Source organism: Sus scrofa, chromosome 1 (assembly GCF_000003025.6).
Source record: "Sus scrofa isolate TJ Tabasco breed Duroc chromosome 1, Sscrofa11.1, whole genome shotgun sequence".
NCBI lineage: Eukaryota > Metazoa > Chordata > Mammalia > Artiodactyla > Suidae > Sus > Sus scrofa.
The window spans coordinates 226,579,946-226,605,851 of NC_010443.5; the positions used below are offsets into that span (position 1 = coordinate 226,579,946).

Sequence of the window (25,906 nt, forward strand, 5' to 3'; positions counted from 1 at the left end):
TGATTTGCAGAAATTGAAGAACCCTTGCATCCCTGGGATAAATACCACTTGGTCATGATGTACAATCCCTTGAATGTATTGTTGGATGCGGTTTGCTAGTATTTTGTTGAGGATTTTTGCATCGATGTTCATCAGTGACATTGGCCTGTAGTTTTCTTTTTTTGTGGTTTCTTTGTCTGGTTTTGGTATCAGGGGGATGGTGGCCTCATAGAATGAGTTTTGGAGTATCCCTTCCTCTGCAATTTTTTGGACTAGTTTCAGAAGGATAGGTGTTATCTCTTCTGTAAATGTTTGATAGAATTTGTCTGTGAAGCCATCTGGGCCTGGACTTTTGTTTGTTGGAAGTTTTTTCATCACAGTTTCAATTTCAGTTCTTGTGATGAGTCCATTCATCTTTTCTATTTCATCTTGGTTTAGTCTTGGAAGATTGTACTTTTCTAAGAATTTGTCCACTTCTTCTAGGTTTTCCATTTTATTGGCATGTAGTTGCATGTAGTAGTATCTTATGATCCTTTGTATTTCTATGATGTCCATTGTTACTTCTCTTTTTTTAATTTCTAATTTTACTATTTGAGTCGTCCCTTTTTTTTTTTTTTTTGATCAGTCTGTCTAAGGGTTTGTCAATTTTGTTGATCTTTTCAATGAACCAGCTTTTCATTGCATTGATCTTTTCTATGGTTTTCTTCATTTCTATTTCATTGATTTCTGCTCTGATCTTTATGATTTCTTTCCTTCTACTAACTTCAGGTCTTGTCTGTTCTTCTCTCTTGAGCTTCTTTAGATGTAAAGTTATCTTGTTTATTTGAGCTTTTTCTTGTTTCCTGAGGTGGCCTTGTATTGCTATAAACTTCCCTCTTAAAACTGCTTTTGCTGCGTCTCATAGATTTTGGAGTGTCGTATCTTCATTGTCATTTGCTGCTAGGTATTTTTTAATTTCCTCTTTGATTTCTTCAGCGATCCGTTGGTTGTTTAGTAGCATGTGGTTTAGTCTCCACATGTTTGTGTTTTTTGCAGATTTTTTCCTGTTGTTGATTTCCATTTGCTTAGTGTTGTAGTCGGAAAAGATGCTTGATATGATTTCAATTTTATTAAAGATACCGAGGTTTGATTTGTAGCCCAGAATGTGATCATTCTTAGAGAATATTCCATGTGCACTTGAGAAGAATGTGTATTCTGTTGCTTTTAGATGGACTTTCCTATAAATATCTATTGAGTCCATGTGGTCTAATGCTTAATTCAGGGTCTGTGTTTCCTTACTGATTTTCTGTCTGGTTGATCTGTCCATTGCTGTAAGTGGGGTGTTAAAGTCTCCCACTATGACTGTGCTATTATCATTTCGTCCTTTTAAGGTTGTTAGCAGTTGTGGTGAACCTATGCTGGGTGTGTAGATATTTAAAATTGTTATATCATCTTCTTGGATTGATCCTTTGATCATTAGGTAGTGACCTTCTTTGTCCCTTAAAATATTCTTCATTTTAAAGTCTATTTTGTCTGTTATGAGTATTGCTACTCCAACTTTCTTTGATCCCCGTTTGCATGGAATATTTTCTTCCATCCTCTCACTTTGAATTTGTATGTGTCCCTAGAAGTGAAGTGGGTCTCTTGAAGACAGCATATATATGGATCTTGTTTTTGTATCCATTCAGCCAGTCTATGTTTTTTGGTTGGGGTGTTTAGTTCATTAACATTTAAGGTGATTATTGATATGTATGTTCTTATTGACATTTTACTAATTGCTTTGGATTTGTTTTTGTTGCTCTTTTTTCTTGCCTTCTTCTCTTATTCTCACCTCTTGTGGTTTGATGACTATCTTTAGTGTTGTATTTGAGTTGATTTTTCTTATTTATTTGTGTATCAATTGTAGATTTTTGGTTTGCAGTTATTTTGAAGTTTTGATACAGGAGTCTACATATATATGAGATGTTTTAATTTGTTGGTCTCTTAATTTCAAGTACATCTCCACTGTCCTGCCTTTGTACCCTCCTCTTCTCAAGATTTCTGATTTTGGTAGCATAATTGTACGTAGATGATTTCCTCTCTTTACTGTATATATATACCTTTACTGGTGAGCCTTCTCATTTGTGGTGTTTTTGTTTCTGGTTGTGGCCTTTTCTTTTCTTTCTAGAGAAGTTCCTTTACTATTTGTTTTAAAGGTGGTTTAATGTTGCTGAATTCTCTTAGCTTTTGCTTATCTGTGAAGCTTTTGATTTCTCCTTCAAATCTGAATGAGAGCCTTGCTGGGTAAAGTAATTTTTTTTTTTTTTTTTTTTTTTTTGATTTTTGCCTTTTCTAGGGCTGCTCCCATGTCATATGGAGGTTCCCAGGCTAGGGGTCTAATTGGAGCTGTAGCCGCCGGCCTACACCAGAGCCACAGCAATGCGGGATCCAAGCCGTGTCTGCAACCTACACCACAGTTTATGGCAATGCTGGATCCTTAATCCACTGAGCAAGGCCAGAGATTGAACCCACAACCTCATGGTCCCTAGTCGATTCATTAACCACCATGCCAGGATGGGAACTCCCTGGTTAAAGTAATCTTGATTGGAGGTTTCTCCTTTCATCACATTAAGTATATTATGCCACTCCCTTCTGGCCTGCAGAGTTTCTGCTGAAAAATCTGCTGATAACCTTATTGGGGTTCCCTTGTATGTTATTTGTTTCTTTTCCCTAGCTGCTTTCCGTATTTTCTCTTTGTCTTTAATTTTGGTCAATTTGATTAATATGTGTCTCGGTGTATTCCTCCCTGGGTTTATTTTATACGGTACTTGATGTGATTCCTAGATTTGAGTGAGTGGTTCCTTTTCCATGTTAGGGAAGTTTTTGGCTATTATCTCTTGGAATATGTTTTCTGTCCCCTTCTCTCTCTCTTCTCCTTCTGGCACCCCTATAATATGGATGTTGGTGTGTTTAACGTTGTCCCAGACTTCTCTGAGATTCTCATTTGTTTTCAATCTTTTTCTCTTTTCTGTTCCGCATCTGTAATTTCCACTAATCTGTCCTCCACCTTGCTTATTCGTTCTTCTGCCTCCTGTATTCTGCTGTTAGCTGCTTCTAGTGAATTTTGTATTTCAGTTATTGTATTTTGCATCTCTTCTTGTTTAAGTTTTATATCTTGTATCTCTTTGCTCAATGTTTCTTGTAAATTATCCATCTTTACCTCCAGTTTATTTCCAATGTCTTGCATCATCTTTAGCATCAACAGTCTAAAGTCTTTTTCCAGGAGGCTTAGAATCTCATCACTAAGCTAATTTTCTGGGTTTTTTTTCTTTCTCTTCATCTGAGATATAGTTCTCTGTCCTTTCATTTTTATAGGTTTTTGGTGTGGTGACTTTTTACAGATAATAAAGTTGTAGCCTCTCTTACTTCTGGCATCTGCCCCCCTTGTGGCTGAAGTTGGTGTGAGGGCTTGCTGTAGGCTTCCTGATGGGAGGGGCTGATGCCTGCCTACTGGTAGCTGGAGTTGATTCCTATCCCTCTGGTGGGAGGGGCTTAATCTCTAGATGGGATTAGAGGTGGCTGTATACTTAGGGGGTTTTTAGGTGCTGTTTACTGATGGGTGGGGCTGTGGTCCCACCTGGATTGTTGTTTGTCCTGGGCTTCTCAGTGCTGACAGGTGGGGCCAGATTTTCCCAAAATGGCCACCTCCAGAGAAAGGCACACTGATGAATATTCCTGAGAACTTTGCTTCCAATGTCCTTCCCTCACAACAAGCCACATTCATCCCTGTTTTCCCAGGAGGTCCTCCAAGGACTGCAGTCAGGTTTGACACAGATTCCTATGGAGACTTTGCTTTGCCCTTGGACCCAGTGCACTTGAAAAATCTCTGTGCACATTTTAAGAATGGGATTTCCATTTCCCCCAGTCCCAAGGAGCTCTTGCACACAAGTCCCACTGGCCTTCAATGCCAGATGCTCCAGAGGCTCTTCTCCCAGTGCCAGAGCCCCACATGTGGGAGTTTGATGTGGGACTCAAACTCTCACCCCTGTAGGTCAATCTCTGTGAACCAGGTTCTTTCCAGTCTGTGGGCCTTCTCACTCGGGAGGTATGGGGTTGTTTGATCACATAATCGTCCCTCCTACCCTTGATGTGGCCTCCTCTTTGTCTTCTGGAGTAGGACATCTTTTTGAAGGTTTCTGGTCCATTTGGTTAAAGACTATTCAGCCTCTAGCTGTGAATTTTGTTGTTTTAAGGAGAGAAGTTGAACTCCAGTCCTTCTATTCCATCATCTTGTTCCTCTGGACTCTGCTCTGAGTCAGCAAGCCCTTTTTATATAGCGAGTCTGATTAGCTATTACCTGTTGCATTGGGTTTTCTATTCATTAACCTCCCTTTATTTTAAATTAAGTTTTGATCATGTGTTTTATTATAAAAATATGGATAATGCAGAAATAATTTAAAAGCCTTTTTAAAATGTCTTTTGGTTTATAACATCTTTTCAAAATATATCTTGGTCAAATGCAATTGTTTCTAGTCACCTTACAAACTAGTTAAAAATAATAAAGGATATAATTTGTGCCCTATAGTATGTAAAGCATACATGAAATTGTGGACATTGAAGCAAAAAGGAATTTCTAAAAAAGCATCAAAGCAGGATCTGCAGTGGGTTAAGGATCCAGGGTTGTCACTGTAGCAGCTTAGGTCACTGCTGTAGCACAGATTCGATCCTTGGCCTGGGAATTTCTGCATACTGTGGGTGTGGCCAAAAAAATAGTAAAAGCAGATAAAATGAAAAATTTCAGTTAAAATTCTTCTGTTGTACACAAAACTTACTGAGATAGTGAATAATAGCATTTAGAAATAATTTTTGGAAAATGTACTTTTAAATATTTCACTGAAAGTAGGAAATCTAGTAATTATAATTATGAACTTAGAATCAAATAATACAGAAAAAGACTGAAGGTAAAAGAAAAAAATTCTAAAAGGCCTTGCAAGTGCTGAAATTATTATAAAATAATTCTATGATTCACAAATCATCAATGAGATGAACAAAATTAAAACACTTTGAACTCACTGTTTTTGAATACTCTGTCATCTTAACCAGATGATTTTTGATGAACTTTTGTCTTTGATTCTGAAAATTCTCCACATTTTTCCCAGGAGCATCTGCTATAATAATTTTCTATCATTTATTTTCTTTTAAAATTATGTCTATATAAATTAATTAATAATATAGAAATAATATTACATACAAATTATTTGGAATAAGACATTTTAGAAACAATGTTATGATCAACCACCCATAATTCATCTAGTATTCTCCCTTCATTAGAGATTTGTTTGAAAAATTTACTACTAGAAATATTTCCTCATTATCTGCATTTCAGATTATTCCCTCTTGGAATTTCTGAAATATAATTTATTGGTTTCAGTTTTAAGATGACTGTTTTTAATCAACCTTGCACAGTTTATAAAGCTGATTTCCCAAACATATGAACTGGTCAGAGTGAGCATCAGTGTCATTGTTTTGTTTGTAGAATCTCACTTCCTTGCTGGATGCTTACAATTAACTTAAATGTCATTTCCCTTTACTGAAGAGAATTATTTTTCTTTGCAGTTGACTTTATTCTCCTTTGTGAAGAGAACTCATACACTGAAAAATTTCTTTTGTGGGAGATAACTTCATTGCTAAATCCTCCTAAATATTACCCATATGTACCACTCTGTAGATGGGGAGAGAGAGAGAGATTTTGATTGTTTATGCATTTCTTCATGATACCATAAACTGCTGACCTCATAATTGCCCAATGAAAGCCAATGATAACATCAGGCTTGTTGTATTTCCAGATAAGAGGCTTAAAGAGAAGAAGCAATAGACAATGCCATACTTGAGGACATAAGTTCTCCTAGAAAATGCAATTGTCAGAAGGGTTCTCTATTATTCAAAAACATTGGTACAGATCTTCAGGAAGGAAAAGCAGATAGAAGCAGATTTTAAAATAATATGCTTTAGGAGTTCCTGTTATGGCACAGCAAAAATGAGTCCAACTAGTATCCATGAGGATGGGGATGTGGGTTTGATCCCTGGTCTTGCTCAGTGGGTTAAGGATCCAGTGTTGCCATGACCTATGGTATAGGTTCAGTCACAGCTTCGATCCTGCATTACTGTGGCTGTGGTGTTAGGCCGGCAGCTGTAGCTCCAATTCGACCCCTAGCCTGGGAACTTCCATATACCGCAAGTGCAGTCCTAAAAAGAAAAAAAAAAAAGCTAAATAAATAAAAATAATATGCCTTATTCACTTTAAAAATATTTAAATATTTTTAGGAACTTCCTTGACTCTTACTAACATTATTAATGTCATATTATATTCTTTCAGGTGCTATTCCTCCTTTTTAGTTTCCACCTTATATCCTACTTTATGTTTTTCATGCCTGGCTATTCTAGTCTTAGGCCAAGTCTTATTTTTCAAACTGAGAGCGATAAGAGCAAATACTCAAGTGAAAATTATTACTATTATTATTTTGTCTTTTTGTCTTTTCTGGGGCCTGCACTTGCAGCATATGGAGGTTCCCAGGCTAGGGTCTAATCAGAGCTGTAGCCACCGGCCTACACCAGAGCTACAACAATGCCAGATCTGAACCACATCTGCGACCTATACCACAGCTCATGGCAACGCCAGATCCTTAACCCACTGAGCAAGGCCAGGGATCGAACCCAAAACCTCATGGTTCCTAGTCGGATTTGTTAACCACTGAGCCAAGACAGGAACTCCTCAGGTGGAAATCACCGATGTAAGTGTTTTGTGTATATTAATTAATTTAGTTATTAAAACAATGCATTAGGATACACATTGATATTTTATAGGCTAAGGAAACAAAGCCAGAAGAGTGATGTAACTTGCCCAAGATCACACATCTTTAATTAGTAGAGCCAGGAATTGAATTCAGACAGTGTAGTTCTAGAATTCAGGTTCATTGCCATTGTGTTTTGTGATATTTATTGCAGTATTTATGTCTCATGGTTCATAAATTTCTGTAGAAGACGAGAAATGAAGGCAGGAAGGAAAAGCAAAAAGAGTGGAAGGGAGGGAGGAAAAAAGAGAGGCAGGAAGAAAGCAAAAGAAAGGAAAAAAGCTGGTTTATATTTGTGATAGGAAATTACATCCTTTTGCTCAACATCCTTATTATCTGCTACTTTCAAGTCACACCATGAAGATTGAATCTTTATTAAAGTATTGATTTTTTGAAAGTTATGCCATAATTGTTTCAGAATAAGATTTTAATATTCAACAGCCATCTAGAAGATAAGTAGACAGCTTGGCAGAAATCAGTGAATTTGCGGGTGGACTGCAGTAGCACTACAGCACCCACATTGGTTCTTCTTTTTTTTTTTTTTCATATGTTTTATTTCAGTATGCTTATTTCAGCCTCACTAATTAGTTTTTCAAAGTATTGATACCTGCAGGTTTTTTTATGGGGGGGAAGGGTCTTTTCATCCTTACCTTTTCTACACGTAAAAGTCAAAGTGGGGATATATATTTGGAAATAAATTCGTACCTAGATTCAGTGTGTGAGACACTGATATTATAAAAATAATTCCAACATAATACTGTGCATCCAAATTTACAGTTTTCAGTTTCTAAAAGCAATGTGACCCTGTTGTTAGTGATTGACCCACTCAGCCAAGGAAGAAAAGTCTAGATTTTGGGAATAATAGTGAATTTTCAGGAATGGCACTTTATTTTTAGTTGAGGTATAACTGACATACAACATTATATTACCTTCAGGTATACAACAATGATTCAATATTTCTATATATTTTGAAATGATCACTAGAGTAAATCTCATTAACATCTGTCACCATCTAGTTTTTTTCTTGTGATAAGAACTTTTAAGATTTATGCTTTTAGCAACTTTCAAATATTCAGTAGAATACTGTTACATATAGTCATTATGCCATATTTTACATGACTTTTTAAATGTGAAACTGGAAGTTTGTATCTTTAGACCCCCTTCACCCATTTGTCTCACCCTCTACCCTTCAACATCTTAAATTTTATCTTGATATTGCTTTTATTTGCTTTCATTTAGGAAACTGACTTTTTACCTTTGTACAGGAGCATTTATTATCTAACTTTAAAATTAACCAGTTTTCTATTTGATTTTAAGACTCCTATTATATAAAAATTATCAGTGCTACTATATGAATGTATTTTCTAATTGACATAACACCTACTCTGTTATGGGGTACATCCAGTTTCCCTAAACCCCTGATTTACAGAAGCGCCTTTACATGAGGATATTTTTTCCTTGAAAATGAAAAACTAATCATGGGTGGCAAAAAGAATCATTGATTTTGTAGAATTTTGAGGATCATTCAGTAGCAATCATAATGTGTCTTCCTTACTGTGTTAGAACTCATAGAACATATCTTAAAACTGCTCCTCTTGAAAGTTACATCAAATTCCTCTACATTTTGTGATTTTTATTATGTAGACTTGAGAACACCAAATATACAAGTAAGGTTTTCCTCAACTCTATAGTTACTCATGAAAATGGCTCTTTTTTTTGGAGGTGGGGGGTGCCTTTCAGCATATGGAGTTCTAGGTCAAGGGATCAGGGCGAGTCCAGTTGCAGTTGTGACCTAAGCCACAGCTGTGGCAATACTGGATCCCTAACCCACTGTGCTATGCCCAGGATCAAACCTGCATCCCAGTACTCCCAATAAATCACCAATCCCCTTGCACCACAGAGGGATCTTGGAAAATGACCTTTCTTTAATAAAGTTTCTGTCAGGTTTTAAATATCGATTTACAAGCTTTATTCCATTAATCCTCCAAGTTTAGCAATAGAGTAAATGAGTTGAACTAGCTCCTGGGGGAAACTGAGACAGAACCATGTTAAAGGAGGCTCTTTCTGGTTTTGCCAGTGGGTGGGAAGAACCAGTAGCACTAGACTTTAGAGCTTTAAAATATCCCTGAAGTGATAGTACTAGAATATTTGGAAAAGAAGCTTTGAAGGTAAAGTTAAGAAATATTAAAGTAATGCTCTTATGACTTTTGGTACCATTCTCTATTATTATCTTCATGGAGCCTTTCCAACCCCACTCATTTCAATAAAGATCAAGGCATGGGTCTCATACAAACAATTAGGCAAAAGTTTGGAACAAAGCTCATGGGTCATACTCATTTTTGATCTATTTTAAAATTTACTCTGACATTGGTTATTTTCTGCTTTTATGACTAAGGATATAACTCAGTTGTTTAAACTCATATTTTAGCATTTGGAAGCAAGAGTGGGCATACAGAATATGTGCTAGGGTGTGATGCCCAAAATAACAAATTTTTTTTTTTTATCTTTTTGTTGTTGTTGTTGTTAAAATAACAAATTTGAGGCTAATTCTTTTTTATCTGAGAAATATCAGTGCTAAACTACTTGTGGTTAATAAGTATCACTGTATGATTTATTAGAGAATAAATTTGGTAATTTCCAGACTAGGGGTCAAATCAGAGCTACAGCTGCCAGCCTATACCACAGCTGCAGCAACACAGGATCTGAGCCACATCTATGGCCTACACCACAGCTCATGCCAATACCAGATCCTTAACCCACTGAGCAAGGCCGTGAATCAAACCCCCATCTTCTTGGAAATGGAGAATATCTGTGGCAGACGATAAATACAACTTTTACTTACTTTTTAAACAGTTGAGATCAATATTTTACCATGGTATTTATTATTTCAAGACATGTTAACTCAGGATATGTTCAAGAAATGTTGTCATATCCTTAATTACTTCCTGAGTATTTTACTAAAGCAGCTGGAAAATTAATTTTGGGTCAGGGTTACAGAATAGTATTGAATACTCTACTAGACTCTACATATTTTCTGCAACAATTTATTAAGATTCCACTTAAAGAAAGTTAGCATTTTTAAAAACATGAACTGGGTTTAACAGAAAAGCTACTGAAACCTAACACTTGATCATGAAATTTGATCAAGTCAGTATTGAAAGTTATAATTCCCAGCTAGAAGTTGTGGCTGAAGTTTTAGTAGCAAGTGTTTTCATTTATGAAAGGATTTTCACATTCACTTTTCTGGAATATTTATTTTTAAATATCCATCTACTAGCATTCTACATCCCTCAGGTGCCCCTTTTCACATAAAGGGAACTGCTCTCTGGTTAGTAATTACTAAGAATATAAGAACTTAGGAAGGCCATTGATGCTCAAGGTTGGAGCTATTCATAGTTAACATAGCGTTGTATTAACTGAATACATTTTCTTTTTGTTTTTCTTTGTTTTTTTTGCCTTTTCTAGGGCTGTACCCACAGCATATGGAGGTTCCCAGGCTAGTGGTCTAATTGGAGCTGTAGCTGCCAAGCCTATGCCAGAGCCACAGCAATGCGGGATCCGAGCTGCGTCAGCAACCTATACCACAGCTCAAGGCAATGCCAGATCCTTAACCCACTGAGCAAGGCCAGGTGTCGAACCCTCAACCTCATGGTTTCTAGTCGGATTCATTAAGCACTGAGCCACGATGGGAACTTCCTGAATACATTTTCCTTCCAGATCTCCAACTATGTCTTCTCAGTCTATAATCTTGACTTCTCATTCCATCCTTCCTCAATAATTTTTATCTTTCCACTCCCACATCCTTTTTCACTGGCATCTTATCTATTCCCATAGCTCCAACTGCCATCTGTTGATATCTTCCTAATCTGTACCTTCAAAATAGATTTCTATTCTGATTTTCAGACTTGTAAATGTAATGCTCATGAGACCTCAATTCCAATGTTCTGTTCCCAACCTATTACTTTCTATGGAAACTCCCTTTTTGATACTACCTTTCTTTTTCTTTTACATATAAGTACAATTTACCCACACAGCCTCCCACTATCTATGTATAATATCTATTATAATAAGACCACTCACTTTCTCTCACTGACCACGTTTAATTAGGCATTAAGTTTTTGATTGATTATATATCCTAAAAATATTTCTGTTTCTATATTTCACATCTTTGGATCAGCCTCTTATTCTTGCATGGAATAACAGCATTTCTCAACCTTGACACTATTGACATTTTGGGCGAAATAATTCCTTATTGTGGCAGGCTGTTCTAGGCATTGCATATACTTAGAAGTGTCCCTGGCCTCCATTCAATAGATACTAAAAACACCCCCATACCCAGCTGCGAAAGTCAAAAGTTCTCTAGGTACTTCCCAGTATGGCTCAGCCATAATGAACCCGACTAATATCCAAGAAGATGGGGGTTTGATTCATGGCCTTGCTCAGTGGGTTAAGGATCTGGCATTGGCATGAGCTGTGGTGTAGGCCATAGATGTGGCTCAGATCCTGTGTTGCTGCAGCTGTGGTATAGGCTGGCAGCTGTAGCTCTGATTTGACCCCTAGTCTGGGAACTTCCATATGCCATGGGTGTGGCCCTAAAAAGACCAAAAAAAAAAAAAAATCTAGATGTCGATAACTGTTCCAAGTGGGACAAGATCACTATGAATGACTGGACAAATACAACTGCTTCCTAACTTGTTCCCATGTTGTTAACTTCGACTTTCTCTAATCTATCTTCCACAGAAGTGGAATTTTCTACACTAACTTATGACTAAAACTCCCCTGTTTAAAAGTCTTTAGTGGCTCTACACTTCCAGAGGAAAAGTAAAAACTTTTCTGAAGCCATTTATTGCCTCACTAATCCTTTTCCTTTTGGCCTATAAATATTTCTGAAAGAGATGAGCGTTAACTCCCAAAGATTTGTATTTATTTATTTATTTATTTATTTAATTTTATTTTCCCACTGTACAGCAAGGGGGTCAGGTTATCCTTACATGTATACATTACAATTACAGTTTTTCCCCCACCCTTTCTTCTGTTGCAACATGAGTATCTAGACATAGTTCTCAATGCTATTCAGCAGGATCTCCTTGTAAATCTATTCTAGGTTGTGTCTGATAAGCCCAAGCTCCCGATCCCTCCCACTCCCTCCCCCTCCCATCAGGCAGCCACAAGTCTCTTCTCCAAGTCCATGATTTTCTTTTCTGAGGAGATGTTCATTTGTGCTGGATATTAGATTCCAGTTATAAGTGATATCATATGGTATTTGTCTTTGTCTTTCTGGCTCATTTCACTCAGTATGAGATTCTCTAGTTCCATCCATGTTGCTGCAAATGGCATTATGTCATCCTTTTTTATGGCTGAGTAGTATTCCATCGTGTATATATACCACATCTTCCGAATCCAATCCTCTGTCGATGGACATTTGGATTGTTTCCATGTCATGGCTATTGTGAATAGTGTTAAAACACTCTCTGACATCAACATCATGAATATTTTCTCAGGTCAGTCTCCCAAAGCAATAGAAATTAGAGCAAAAATAAACCCATGGGACCTCATCAAACTGAAAAGCTTTTGCACAGCAAAGGAAACCCAAAAGAAAACAAAAAGACAACTTACAGAATGGGAGAAAATAGTTTCAAATGATGCAACTGACAAGGGCTTAATCTCTAGAATATATAAGCAACTTATACAACTCAACAGCAAAAAAACCAATCAATCAATGGAAAAATGGGCAAAAGACCTGCATAGACATTTCTCCAAGGAAGATATACAGATGGCCAACAAACACATGAAAAAATGCTCAACATCGCTGATTATAAGAGAAATGCAAATCAAAACTACCATGAGATACCACCTCACACCAGTCAGAATGGCCATCATTAATAAATCCACAAATAACAAGTGCTGGAGGGGCTGTGGAGAAAAGGGAACCCTCCTGCACTGTTGGTGGGAATGTAAGCTGGTACAGCCACTATGGAGAACAGTTTGGAGATACCTTAGAAATCTATACATAGAACTTCCATATGACCCTGCAATCCCACTCTTGGGCATCTATCCGGACAAAGCTCTACTTAAAAGAGACACATGCACCCGCATGTTCATTGCAACAAAGATTTGTATTTAATATTTTCATGATGTAAACAGGCACATTCTAACATTCTTTTTGCTAATACTTAATAATAACTTCTAGTATTTTATATAAATTTGGAAAAAAAATTAATTACCCCAACTTTTCCTGTCCTTGATTTCTTGTATTATATTTCTATATAGTTGGACCAAACAGAAAACTTTGGTTCAATAAGAAGGCAGCATATTCATTTTCAGTATTGTTAATGAAGAAGCTTACCCACAAAAAAGGAAATCAAAATATAGGCTGCAAGCTGTTAATTCCTATTTTTCTTCCCAAATAATGTTGAGAAAATAGAGAAACAAAAACAACTTCCCTACAGAAAGAACAGCATATATTTCAATGCACAATTCAGAAGCACCTGCATTAGTCAGAAATGCCATGGCAATAACCTGACCTATTGTTAGAAAGCTAGCAAGTACATTTTTCATTGTTCCCCAGTGGGACTTTATACCAACCAGTATTGATTGTGAGAGTTCCAAACTTTTATTAGACTTTGTTCGTCTCTTAGATGATAATTATTTTAGCTCAACAATAAAACAATTTGGAATGTGAAAATAAATTGATGTAAGCTAGGTCGAAAGGCCTGATACTTGGGCAAACCTTATTTGAGTTATGCTCTCATTTGATATCAGAGCATAAAATCTTCTCAATATAGTAGATATTTCTATAAGACAAATTATTTTAAATGTGTTACATGTGATTTCTACCTAGTTTTTGATTCATTGTTCTGTTTTTTAAGAAGTGTCATATGTTCAGGACTTAATATGGGCCAATGTAATTGAATAATATTGAGTTCATATATGAATCTATACATAATGTGATGGAAGCAGGATTTAAAGTAGACAGAAAAGAAGAAGCAAACACTGGTGAGGGTTGTATGGAAAGGAATGAAAATGGGATGTGATTTGGTCTTGATAGTAAATTGAGTATTTTTTAATTTCTTTGTGATAGAGACTATTACTGACTATTTTGTTTCCTCAAATGCCACATCAGTATAAAGCAGCAGCAAACTATGAGTTCCTTGGTACCTAGAAACTTCATCAAAACTTTGGTCAATATCAAAGTTCCCACTGTGGCTCAGCAGTAATGAATTTGACAAAGTTCCCATTGTGGCTCAGCAGTAACAAATCTGATGAGTATCTATAAGGATGTGGGTTTGATACCTGGCCTCACTTAGTGGGTTAGGAATCTGATGTTGCCATAAGCTGTGGTGTGGGTCACAGATGCAGCTCAGATCCTGCATGCTGTGGCTGTGGTGTAGGCCTGCAGCTGAAGCTCTGATCTGACCCTGAGCCTGGGAAATTTCATATGCCATGGGTGAGACCCTAAAAAGACAAAACAAAACGAAAACCAAAACAAAATGAAACAAACTTTGGTCAATCTAGTGTACTAGTTCAAAAATGTACACTGGAGTCGGACTGCTTAGACTCAAGTTCTAGCTGTACAATTTGCTAGCCATGTGATGTTGGGTGATCCAGTTCCTGAGTTTTCTCATCTGAAAGATGGGCTGGATAATAATGCCACTTATCCCATGAGGCTTTGATATTAAGTTAATAACCCAATGTAAAGTGTACTTAGAAAAATGCCATAGAGTAGGCATCCAATAAACATTTTCTATTATTATCCAGCACATAAAAATCTCATTACTCTGAAAAAAAAGATGAAGACAAAAGCATCTGAATCACCAACCTCATGTGGCTGAGGCAAACACTACTTAATACAAGCTGGAATGAGTTTCTTCAAAGAAACACTGTCTTCTTATATGTTTTACCTTTTCTTAGACCTCTGCCTCATCTTCGTGTGAAAAGTTCTAGAACTCATTTCCTTCCTAGTTTACCTTATGATTGTGGTATCTTTAATTCTTGGCCTAGTTCAGAGCTTGGAATATGAGGAAATAAAAGCAGTTACATCTTTTAAGTTCTAAAAAGTCTTATCTGATGGCTTCCAATATACTAACATTTAATATGTCCATGTTTTCCCAGAAAAGCTTGGCCAAAGGGACATTGATTATCTGTCATGTTTCTTTGCTATTAGCTGATAATTTCTCCTTTTGCTACTTTTATTTTGCTTTGTTCAAAGCATCTTTTTCTCCCTCGTTTCCTATCATAAACTAACACCTTATTCTTTTTCACTAATTTGACATTTTGTCATGCTTATTAGGTAAATGCTATTCAGAGAATTTTGAAGCTCTTACTTGATGTCCTAAAGACTTCAAGAGAAAGGTACTATGGAAAATATTACTGTCGTTATTATTAACCACAGTAAAAATAGCACACTACAGCTGTGAAAGAATTGAAAGGAAATGAAATCCAAGTGTTTTGGCAGATATTTTAAGGTTCACACAGCAAAAGCTTAGAAATATGTCCCTTCCTATATTTTGGGCTAAACCAAACCTGTCTCTCAATTTATGTTAATTATGTCTGAAATCCAATCCCTAAGGCCTTGGTCTTTTCATCCTCTCATTTAGAATTGATTCTCTTACACTGGCTGGTAATTACTGGCCAATGTCCTGACCACCCAGCTGTGCTCCGGCAATGTTACCTAGCTTTTGCAGTCCCATCTTCTGCTGAGGTGAGCACTCTTTCCTGCTGCTTAGTGACCATTAAATCATCTGCAAAGATGCAAATACCCAGTTCCTTAATGCAGAAAGAGCTGGCAATGTAAGTTTTCTTTCTTGCCTTTTTTTTTTTTTTTTTTTTTTTTGCATGATGCAAGTAAACCATGTATGAATAGGAAAGAAACTAAACTTCTCTGGATGCTTAATTTTATAAAATAAATGTTAAGGTCCAGATCATAGGACCAGGGAAGGCATCTCTGCTACTTCCCACAACTTCTTCCACATTATGCTCTAAACAAGTACTGAATAGTTAAGAGTATAGATTTCATCTTCCTAAAATAAAATGAAGGATAAAAAGCCAAATATAAGCAACTTAAAGAATCACATATTGGGAGGAGGGATTAGGATTGACTGGGAGTTTGGGGTTAGTAGATGCAAACTATTATATTTAGAATGGATAGACAACAAGGTCCTACTATACAGCATAGGGAACTATATCTAGTTTCTTGGGATAGAACATGATGGAAGATAATATGAGAAAAAGAATGTAAATATATGTGTCACAGTATAGCAGAAACTGGCACAACACTGTAAATCAACTATTCTTTATTTTTAAATTTTTTTTAACCTTTCATTTTTTTTCCTACTGTACAGCATGGTGACCCAGTTACACATACATGTATGCATTCTTTGTTCTCACATTATCATGCTCCGTCAAAAGTAAGTGACGAGACTTTAATTTAAAAAAAAAAGAATCACTAATTGTAGAGTCTGAGTTTCTGTCTTTGAACTGACACCTTCCTTTCAATCCACCATCTATAACTTATACATACACAAGGATTGGGGAGACAACAAATCATTAATGTTCAGCATGACCTGGCAACAGGCACAGTGGTAAAGTCATGCTAAAAGTGTGCCTTTAAAGGCCTCACTTCTCATTGCATTTACAATTCTTTCTCATCTTTGAAACTTTTTCAAAGGAAAATGTAGTTCTGAGCCAGCCATAAGATTAGGAATTTAAGTGAATGATTAAGCTTATACAGAGCATGCTATAAATATCTAAAAGTAAAACTTAGGTAGCCACAATCTGAGATTGATAAGTGGAGCCACTTCTTATGAAATGATGTTTAGCACACTGTAAACAATGTCATTTTTGATGTATCTGTTGATGAGAAATTTCGAGTAGGAAGAACTTTAAATTTTACCACTCAAAGAAAATAACCAAGGGACCCAGATATTTTTTAAAGCTAAAGATTGCCCTGGCTTTTGACCCTGGAAACCTGAATTTAATATATTAATGTTAATTATATATATATACGATGATAATAAAGAGTGAGGAAGTGTAATGCCCATTTATCTAAAGAATAAAATCACTTCTCAATAAGCAAGAAGTGGCTCAGGATTGAAGTGTTTATCACTGAGTCATTTAGTGGATTATTTAAAAGGGAAAAAAGCATTCTATAGAGTCCACCTGTATTGGAAGATCATATGAAGACTAAATGAACAAAAAATTACAACAAAAAGTAAAATTATTTATACAGAAAACATTGAAGAATTGCACCAGAGGAGATAATATGGCAAAGCAGAAGGACTTGAACTTACCTCCTCTCATAAAAACACCAAAATCAAAACTAACTACTGGATAACAACTATCAACAAAAACGACTAGACCATACCACAAAAGACATTCCACCCACAAGACAAAGAAGACGACACTATGAGATGGTAGGAGGGGTTCTTTTACAATATTATCAAATCCTCTACCCACCAGGCGGCAACCCACAAACTGAAGAATAATTTTTTCACGAATGTTCTCCCACTGGAGTGAGAGTTCTGAGCCCCATGTTAGGCTCTGTAGCCTGGGGGTCTGGTATCAGGAAAAGGAACCCCCAGAGAATTTGGCTTTGGAGCAAGTGGGGCTTGAGTGCAAGAGCGCCAAAGGACCAAGGGAAGCATAGACCTCATTCTTGGAGAGTGCGAACAACTCCATAGGAGGTGGGTCCAAATCTATCTGGGGGTTTCAGAGGGTCACCTGAGGAAGCAAGGGTCAACTGTGGCTCACTTTGGAGTCAAGGGCAGTGGTGGTGGAGGCCTGGGGAGTATTCATTGGTGTGAGATCTCTTGGAAATTGCCATATTTGGCACCAAGACCTATTCCCACCAAACAGCTTGGAGGCTCCAGTGCTGGAAGGCATCTCACCAAGCAAGGAGCAGGGTAGGAACACTGCTTCACCTAAAAGCAGACAGACTACCTAAAGTCCTAATGAGTACACAGTGACCTGTAAACATGGCCCTGCTAACCAGAGAGTCAAGGCCAAGCTCGACACTTCAGAGAACAGGTACCAGTCCCTCCCACCAGGAAGCCTGCACAAGCCCCCGGACCAACCTCACCCACCAGGAGGCAGACACCAGAAGCAAGAGAAAGTAGGAACCTGCAGTCTGTGGAAAAAAAAGACCACAAACTCAGAATGTTAGACAAAATGAGATGGCAGATAATTATGTTTGAGACAAAGGAATAAGATAAAAAACTCAAAGGATTTCTCATCATGGCTCAGTGGAAGTGAATCTGACTTGTATCCATGAGGATGCAGGTTTGATCCATGAGGCCTTGCTCAATTGATTAAGGATCCGGTGTTGCTGTGAGCTGTGGTTTAGGTCACAGATGCAGCTCAGATCTGGTGTTTCTGTAGGCTGGAGGCTACAGCTCTGATTTCACTCCTAGCCTGGGGACCTCCATGTGCCATGGGTGTGGCCCTAAAAAGACCAAAAAAAAAAAAGAGAGAGAGAGAGAGAAACCCCCAGAGGAATTGTATCAGATATTTAGAGAAGAATTAACATCTATCATTTTGAACCTTTTCCAAAAAATTGCAGAGCAAGGAACACTTCAAAGCTCATTCTATGAGATCACTATCACCCTGATACTGAAACTTGAGGGAGATACCATCAAAAAAAAAGAGAATTACAGGCCAATATTACTGATATAGATGCAAAAATCCTCAATAAAATACTAGCAAACAGAATCCAACAATTTATCAAAAGGATCATACACCCTGATCAAGTGGGATTCCTCCCAGGGATGTAAGAAATTTTCGATTTCTTCAATCAATCACTGTAACAAACCACACATTAACAAACTGAATAAAAAACATATGATCTCAATAGATGCAGGAAAAGCTTTTGACAAAATTTAATATCCAATTATAATAAAAACCTCTAGAAAATGGGCATAGAGGGAATTTATTTCAACATAACAAAAGCCATATGTGACAACACACAGCTAACATTCTCAACAGTGAAAAGCTGAAAGCATTTTCTCTAAGAACAGAAACAAGACAAGGATTTCCACTCTTACCACTTTTATTCAACGTAGTTTTGGAAGTCCTAGCCACAGCAATAAGAGAAGAAAAAGAAATAAAAGGAATCCAAATTGGAAAAGAAGTAAAAACTGCCACTGTTGTCAGATGACATGATACTATACATAGAAAATCCTAAAGATGTTATTAGAGACCTACTAGAGTTCATCATGGATTTGGTAAAGTGTCAGGGAACAACACTAATACATAAAAATTTCTTGCATTTCTATAAACTAACAATGAAAGATCACAAAGAAATTAAGGAAAAATCCCATTTACCACTGCATTTAAAAATTATAAAATACCAAGGAATAAACTTCTCAAAGGAGGCAAGAGACCTGTACTCTGAAAACAATAAGATGATGATGAAAGAAATCAAAGATGACACAAACAGATGGAAAGATAGAACATGCTCTTGGAATGGAAGAATCAATAATGTCAAAATAACTACTACACAAGGCAATCTACAGATTCAATGCAATCTCTATCAAATTACTAATGATATTTCTCACAGAACTGGAACAAACCATTTTTAAGTTTGCATGGAAACACAAAAGACCCCAAATAGCCAAAGCAATCTTCAGAAATATGGAGCTGGAGGAATTAGGCTCCCTGACTTTAGACTATATTACAAAGTTACATGGTTCTGGCACTAAAATATATATGTATATATACATATACATATACATATACATCAGTGGAAGAAGATATAAAACCCAGAAGTAATCCCACAGAGCTATGGTCAGTTAATCTAAGACAAAGCAGGCAAGAACATACAATGGAGGAAAGAGAATCTCTTCAAATAGTGCTGGGAAAACTGGACAGCTACATGTAAAAGAATGGAAACTAGAACATTCACTAACACCATACATAAAAATAAACTCAAAATGGATTAAAGATCTAAATGTAAGACTGATACTATAAAATTCTTACAGGAAAACAGGCAGAACACTCTCTGACATAAACTGCAGCAATATCTTCTCAGATCCACTTCCTAGGGTAATGACAATAAAAACAAAAATGAACAAATGGTACCCAATTTAACTAAAAAGCTTTTATACAGCAAAGGAAACCACAAACAAAACTAAAACACAACCCACAGAATAGGAGAAAATATTTGAAATGAAGCAACTGACAAGGGATTAACCTCCAAAATTTACAAAAGTTCATTAGCTCAGTATCAAAAAAAAAACAAAAAAACAAAAAACCCTCAAAGAAATGAGCAGCAAATCTGAATAGACATTTCTCAAAAGAAGACATACAGATGGCAAATATGCACATGAAAAGATGCTCAATATCACTAATAGAGAAATGCTAACCAAAGTACAATCATCAGAATGGCCATCATCAAAAAGTCTGCAAACAATCAAAACTATAGAAGGTGTGGAGAAAAGGGAACCTACCTGCACTGTTTGTAGGAATGTAAATTCGTAAACCACTATGAAGAACAGTATAGAGGTTCCTTGAAAAACTGAAAATAGACGGAAATCCTATAAAATTGGATTGTGATGATCATTGTACAACTATAAATATAATAAATTCAGTAAGTAATACAAAAAGAAATTACAAAAAGAAAAAGAAAAAAAAAAACTAAAAATAGAAATGCCATATGGATCCAGCAATCCCACTCCTGGGCATATATCTGGATACAATCATAATTCCAAAATATGTAAAAAAATATATGTACCCCAATGTTCATTGCAGCACAGTTTACAATAGCCAATATATGGAAGCAACCTAAATGTCCATCCACACAAGAGTGGATAACACACACACACATATATATGGTAGAATATTACTAGGCCTAAATAATGAAATAATGCTTTTTGCAGCAACATAGGTGAACCTAGGGATTATCACACAAAGTGAAGTAATTCAGACAGAGAAATTCAAATGTTACATGATGCCACTTAAATGTGAAATTTAAAAAAATGATGCAAATGAATTTTATTCCAAAACAGAAACAGACTCACACTTCAAAAACAAACTTATCATTACTAAAGTGGGCATTTTGGGGAGGGGTAAATTAGGAGTTTGGGATTAACATATACACACTACTATATATAAAATAGATCACCAATAAGTATTTACTACATAGCACAGGGAACTCTAGTCAATATTCTGTAATAACCTATATGGGAAAAGAATCTGAAGGAGAATTTTTCAATTATTGAAGGTTTATTTTTATATAACTGTTTAGGAAAACCCAATCCTCTCCATGGATTTATTCTGCTGCATTTAGTTTTTATTCTAGAATACAAATAGTGATTCTTTTTCCATGATTGAACCCTGACTGATATAAGTAGCTCAACAAAAGCCACCCACACATCTTCTCCAAATGCTGCCTTTCTGAACTGGAGAGAGACAGTAGCTGGAAGTGCTATCTTTGTGGATACACTGGGGAGGAGTCAGAAAACGGGCACATGGCCATTTTAAATCTCAAGCTAGGTGATTTTGTTTCTGCGTGAACACTTAAAGCCTTCAGCTGTGGCTAAGTCTTGGGAAACCACCAAAGGAGACTATTTTCTCAATAACAAAAGTAAAGTTTCCACTGAACTTAAAAAGAATGGGTCAATGAATAAATTTACTGAAAAATAAAGATTGTCCACTGTGTATTTCTTACTTTCGGGTTGTCTATTTGTGTTTATTTGAAAATTGACTCCTATTGGACAATCCATTCTGTCGAGTTTAATTTTAAAAGAGCAAGAATGAATTATGACTCTAGTGAAATTATGGATTCCTATTGTTACTAAGCTAATATTGAAAGGCTCAACTAAATCTTATGTATGATATGTTTATGTGTGGCATTCTTTAGGATATAAATGATTGTGTAAATGCTGATGCTATGAAGTTTGCCTTCTGGACTAAATCGACATCGGCTCACAAAATAAATAAAAGGGGAGCTACTTTGAACTTAGTTATAGCCTTTCTCCAAAGTAAAAAAAAACAAAAAACAAACAAAAAAAAACTTTAAATATTGCTTATCTAGAATTCCCATTGTGGCTCAGTGGAAATAAACATGACTAGTATCCATGAGGATGCAGGTTCAAATCCTGGCCTCCCTCAGTGGTTAAGGAGCTGGCGTTGCTGCAAGCTGTGGTGTAAATTGCAGATGTGGTTTGGATCCTGCATTGCACTGGCTGTGGTATAGGCTGGCAGTTGCAGCTCTGATTTGACCCTTAGCTCAGGAACTTCTGTATGCTGCAGGGGTGGCCCTAAAAAGCAAAAAAAAAAAAAAAAATTGCTTTTCCATAGAATCACAAGAAATGTTAGCTAACTTATATAGATTGAGTAGCCCAATCTGATTTAGGGAAAAATTACTATTCTTTTTCAATAAATACAATGCTTTAATTTATTATCTATTGAAAAGAAATCTCTCTTCCACAATCTTCTAAACTTGTAAATAGGTATTTTGTAATGGATAAATTTATATTTGTATGTGTGTGTGTGTATGTTATTTATATATCACTGATAATAACAACTAACAATTTCCTTATAGGTTCCTGATATTGTGCTAAATTTCAACTCTAGGAGATGAGTAACATTATTACCCTGATTTCACAAATGAAGACGTTGAAATACAAAGAAGTTAAATAATTTATCCAAGATGGTATGGCACATATAAGAAGGAATCAGAATTTGAATACAAACAGGTTAGCTCCAAACTTCTATCTTGTACTAGCAAGTTTTGTAGAGCTATTTGAAGATAGGTGGCTCTGGTTGCCATTGGTGGTTTTGGATGACCTGTTTCCTATTCCCAGGAAATTTTGCTCATTTGGTAAGAGTTCTTGAGATGATGACTCTTCCATTATATACAATCAAGGTAGGACTATTAATCCAGCTTATTTTCTGCCTTCTCTGCAATGAAATGTGCTTTTTTCCTAGAGTAAAATTATTATTAATTTTTTTAAAGGCCACCCCTGGGGCATATGGAAGTTCCCAGGCTAGGGGTCCAATCAGACAATCAGAGCTGCAGCTGCAAGCCTATACCATGGCCACAGCAACACCAAATCCAAACCACGTCTGGGACCTACACTACACCTTGCAGCAATACCAGATCCTTAATCCACTTAGTGAGGCCAGGGATCAAACCCACATCCTCATGGAGGCTATGTCAGGTTCTTAACCTGCTGAGCTGCAATGGGAACTCCTAGAATATAATTCTTAAGCAGAATGATAGAAATAGGAGAAGTGACTGGATCTGAGCTAGGTTCGTGGTATTTCCTTGTAGGAAACCTTCCATTACTTCCCAGGATACATCCCCCCTTTCCTGAGGCCTAATTTTTCAGCTTCTCTTTCAATAATGTTTGCTCTTTCCTATTTTTCACCTTTTCTTTGTATATTTTTGCTGTATTTATATTTGCATTCAGCTGATGTAGAATTCTAAAAGAGAGCTATTAATCCATACCGATTAGTTACAGTCTGTCCTCCTGTGTCCCTAAGTACTTGAAATCTGGACATTCTAATATCCAAAGCTGGATATCCAAATTGTATTTCCAGTATCATATTATTCATAAAGAACCAGGGCAATCCTCGTACTTGGTTAGACTGCCCTTTTGGTTGTTGTTGTTTTGGAAAATGTGGTCACTTTGTCTAGATTGTCTTTGAATCATGAATAGCCACAATTAATTGTATTATATTAATTTAATGGGCTTCATGAATTTTTTAGACATTAAATTTCCTTTATTTATTCCAGCTCCAAAATTATGTTGCTGTATCATGTCCTGTCCTGTCTTTCACAACCAAGGGCTTGAAAATAATTGATTTGGGGGGCATTACTTAAATAAAAGTTCAGATACAATTCACATACCTTTGCATAGTTTACCCTTTTAACGTGTTAAATTCAGTGTTCCTTTTTTTAAAAAAGTGTATTCATAAGGTTGTACAACCATCATTATTATCTAATTCCAGAAAATATTCCCCAGTCCAAAAAGAAAGCCTGCTCCCATTAGCAGTCACTTTCCAGGCTTCTTTCCCCCAGCCTCTGTAAACCACTCATTCATATTCAATTCATTTCTATATTTAAATATCCTAAAAGTATTCCTTTTATAAGATAACTTTTATTCACTTAATATGTATTAAGTGTTTAGCACTCTCTATTTTTATCCACTGACTTTGAAATAAAAATTAAATAATATATTTGTGTTTATAGCTATTGAGAGAAAATAACTATAAGACATTAAAGCCATAAGTTTTTCAGACTTCCTTAATTCTATTTTTTTTTAGTATTAGTTTATTTCTAAGCCTGAGAAGTTTTACAGTCTTATGCTTACATGTTATCTGTATCTGGGCAAATAAAAAAGTAATACATCTAAAGGACATGCAAGATCAGAAGTCATAATCTTCCACAGAATCAAATTTCTTTTTCCAGCTTCCAATCACACACTTCCTTAACATAAAATATATGAGAAAAATCTAATCTTTAATTAAGCAGTTTGAAGGAATTTTAAATTCCTTTGAATCTATACTATTTCCTATTAATTTCCTAATAATCATACTAAAAAGGAACAGTTTTCTTATTATGTGCTTTGTGCTAAAGATGCAGTTAAGAGCTACCTCAGAATGATGTCTACCCAAGAACATATATTACACAATCCTGTTTTCATCTCTTTTATTCTAGGAAAGACTTTAAGTAGACATAATTTTAAATTTAGTAATTTTTATTTCAGTCTCTATTTTCTTAAGCATTATATGAACTCCTACTTCTCAGAAGACCTCCAGAGCTCTCGATAAGGAGAAACGTGACTGGTTAAGAACTCAGGCTCTGGAGTCAAACGCCACCCCTATTCTTATAGCCACATGAGCACAGGTAACTCAACCTCTTCATGTGTGTTACCTTATATATAAAATGGGAATAACACAACCAACGTCAAACATGTTTTATCAGTAGATGAGATAATAAAAATAGCGCTTAAATAGTTAGTGATATATTCCAAGGACTCATTTAAAGCTAGCAATTGATGGAGTTATCCTTCACCTCACCAACCCAATTACTAAGACAGCAACAGTTTTATTAAAATACATCCAAGCAGATTCCCTGTGAAAGATGAATGAACGAAGACTGTATCATTGAAACTGTAATCATAATATTAACAGCTCTAAATTGCTGAACTATTCTGTGCCACTATGTTGATATGTCCTTTACCTGTTTGTTTTCCTGTTTATCTTAACAGCCCCATGAGTTACATGGTCTTTTCATTTTATACAGGAATAAACAACATTACAGACTGGCAAAGAAACCTGCTAATGGTTTGCACATTTTACTGTCATTCATAAATTCACCTGTTGAAGTGATACCCAGGGACTTTGTGAGATCTCCAAAAGCCCAAATAAATAAAGTTTTTGGAGCTTCTGAAATGTTACTTTTAAGGTAACCTCAGATTTTAATCCTATTATCTGGCCTTATCATATCTTCTTTTCAGGGAAGTTTAATTGACAAAGCACTGAAGAAACATCAGAAGATATACAAAGAATAGAGAATAATCATGGGCAGAATTCATTTGAGTGAGCAAAGCTGAGGTTTTCAGGAATTTGTCATAGGGCAGTGGTAGGGTTAAGGTCAGAATGAAAGGTATTTGTGTCCATTTCTACAGATAGAGAAGAAAGGCTCCATGAAGGAAAACCAAAACATGTCCTAGGAGTTGCTTCCACTGACATGAAGGTAGTCTTTGAAGCTCCCATGAGAGAACCTCATCCATTCAGCTTACTTGGGACCATCTATGAAATCTGACAGCCAGGGGAACAGAAAATCTGCTGCAGTCAGCATATTTATGCTAAGGAAATAAACTTCCCAGGAGAAGCATTGCATATCATCCTAAAGTGGCAATTTTAATAAATGTAAACAGTTAAGAATACTATTTTATATATTTATGAAATGGATTAAAGTGCTTTTTTGTCTTTGTTCCTTTTTAGGGCTGCACCTGAGGCATATGGAGGTTCCCAGGCCAGGAGTCTAATAAGAACTTTAACCAATGGCCTATGCCAGAGCCACAGCAATGCCAGATCCGAGCAGCGTCTGTGACCTACACCAAAGCTCAAGGCAACACCAAAACCTCAACCCACTGAGCGAGGCTAGGGAT

At 36.2% G+C, this 25,906-nt stretch overlaps 1 long non-coding RNA gene across 1 annotated transcript in view; it reads left to right on the forward strand.

The window, feature by feature from the left end:
- LOC110257039 overlaps positions 1 to 25,658 on the forward strand; it is a 75,559-nt gene extending 49,901 nt beyond the window's left edge. Inside the window, exons 4-5 of the long non-coding RNA XR_002339201.1 lie at positions 22,327 to 22,480; positions 25,036 to 25,658. This is a non-coding gene — a long non-coding RNA (uncharacterized LOC110257039). The remainder of the gene's footprint in view (positions 1 to 22,326; positions 22,481 to 25,035) is intronic.